The sequence below is a fragment of the Cherax quadricarinatus genome, unplaced genomic scaffold, assembly GCF_038502225.1.
Source record: "Cherax quadricarinatus isolate ZL_2023a unplaced genomic scaffold, ASM3850222v1 Contig24, whole genome shotgun sequence".
In the NCBI taxonomy this organism is placed as follows: domain Eukaryota; kingdom Metazoa; phylum Arthropoda; class Malacostraca; order Decapoda; family Parastacidae; genus Cherax; species Cherax quadricarinatus.
In genome coordinates, this window is record NW_027195050.1 from 360,187 (window position 1) to 362,723 (window position 2,537).

Sequence of the window (2,537 nt, forward strand, 5' to 3'; positions counted from 1 at the left end):
GTCTTCACATCTCTCACTTCTCCTGTCTTCACATCTCTCACTTCTCCTGTCTTCACATCTCTCACTTCTCATGTCTTCACATCTCTCACTTCTCATGTCTTCACATCTCTCACTTCTCATGTCTTCACATCTCTCACTTCTCCTGTCTTCACATCTCTCACTTCTCCTGTCTTCACATCTCTCACTTCTCCTGTCTTCACATCTCTCACTTCTCATGTCTTCACATCTCTCTGTCTTCTCATCTACTTCTCCTGTCTTCACATCTCTCACTTCTCATGTCTTCACATCTCTCACTTCTCCTGTCTTCACATCTCTCACTTCTCCTGTCTTCACATCTCTCACTTCTCATGTCTTCACATCTCTCACTCTGGATATATTTAATAAAACATTGAACATCCACATTCTATATTTAACCTAAGATAGTAATATTTACATACATAATAATGAAGAGTTTCTTACTTTATATGTGTGTATTTTCCTGGTTGTGTCTTGAATATTCACAAGTGAACATACATTATCCACACACATTAATGTCTTCACTCAACCAACATTCATTTTACACAATCTATATATATATAATATATATATATATATATATATATATATATATATATATATATATATATATATATATATATATATATATATATATATATATATATATATATGTGTGTGTTGTGTGTGTGTTGTGTGTGTGTGTGTGTGTGTGTGTGTGTGTGTGTGTGTGTGTGTGTGTGTGTTGTGCGTGTGAGTGTATGTGTGTGTGTGTGTGTGTGTGTTTGTGTGTGTGTCGTGTGTGTGTGTGTGTGTGTGTGTGTGTGTGTGTGTGTGTGTGTGTGTGTGTGTGTGTGTGTGTGTGTGTGTGTGTGTGTGTGTGTGTGTGTGTGAGTGTGTGTGTGTGTGTGTGTGTGTGTGTGTGTGTGTGTGTGTGTGTGTGTGTGTGTGTGTGTGTGTGTGTGTGTGTGTGTGTGTGTGTGTGTGTGTGTGTTGTGTGTGTGTGTGTGTGTGTGTGTGTGTGTGTGTGTGTGTGTGTGTGTGTGTGTGTGTGTGTGTGTGTGTGTGTGTGTGTGTGTGTGTGTGTGTGTGTGTGTGTGTGCTCGCTCTTAGAGAGAGAGAGAGAGAGAGAAGAAAGAGAGAGTATGTACTTGTGAATCTTAGCGTATTATGGAGAAACAAGAGATAAATAACAAGAAAAAAGACAACAGATAACAATTAATAACAGTTTCCATACATGAAAACGTGAAGGTTTACTCGTGGACAGTAATTTGTACACCAAAAAACGTTTAAAATACACTTAAACTGCTAAATAATCGAATAAATTAATAACTAATATGGATGCAATATGAAATATAAATAGAACTCCGAAATTGTTACTAAGTGGCCAGAGCTTCGTGGGTTAACTGGGTGAGTGAGGTCTCTCGTCTAGGTAGTCTGCGGGTCAAGGCTGTCCAGGAGGATGTTACTGCTGGGCGCAGATTTCTGCGTGTCCTCCCCAGTAATAGCATCTAACTGTTCTCGTTGTTCTCTTGGGTTGTTGTCCTCTCCTTCGGTTGTTGTCCTCTCCTTCGGTTGTTGTCCTCTCCTTCGGTTGTTGTCCTCTCCTTCGGTTGTTGTCCTCTCCTTCGGTTGTTGTCCTCTCCTTCGGTTGTTGTCCTCTCCTTCGGTTGTTGTCCTCTCCTTCGGTTGTTGTCCTCTCCTTCGGTTGTTGCTCTTTCCTTGTGTTGTTGTTCTCTCCTTGTGTTGTGGTCCCGTCCTTGTGTTGTTGTCTGGACCTTGTGTTGTTGTCTGGTCCTTGTGTTGTTGTCTGGTCCTTGTGTTGTTGTCCTCTCCTTGTGTTGTTGTCTAGTCCTTGTGTTATTGTCCTCTCGGTTGTTGTCCTCTCCTTCGGTTGTTGTCCTCTCCTTCGGTTGTTGTCCTCTCCTTCGGTTGTTGTCCTCTCCTTCGGTTGTTGTCCTCTCCTTCGGTTGTTGTCCTCTCCTTCGGTTGTTGTCCTCTCCTTCGGTGTTGTCCTCTCCTTCGGTTGTTGTCCTCTCCTTCGGTTGTTGTCCTCTCCTTCGGTGTTGTCCTCTCCTTCGGTTGTTGTCCTCTCCTTCGGTTGTTGTCCTCTCCTTCGGTTGTTGTCCTCTCCTTCGGTTGTTGTCCTCTCCTTCGGTGTTGTCCTCTCCTTCGGTTATTGTTCTCTCCTTGCGTTGTTGTCCTCTCCTTGTGTTGTTGTCCTCTCCTTGTGTTGTTGTCCTCTCCTTGTGTTGTTGTCTGATCCTTGTGTTGTTGTCCTCTCCTTGTGTTGTTGTCCTCTCCTTGTGTTGTTGTCCTCTCCTTGTGTTGTTGTCCTCTCCTTGTGTTGTTGTCCTCTCCTTGTGTTGTTGTCCTCTCCTTGTGTTGTTGTCTGGTCCTTGTGTTGTTGTCCTCTCCTTGTGTTGTTGTCCTCTCCTTGTGTTGTCTGGTCCTTGTGTTGTCCTCTTCTTGTGTTGTTGTCTGGTCCTTGTGTTGTTGTCTGTTCCTTGTGTTGTTGTCTGGTCCTTGTGTTGTTGTCTGGT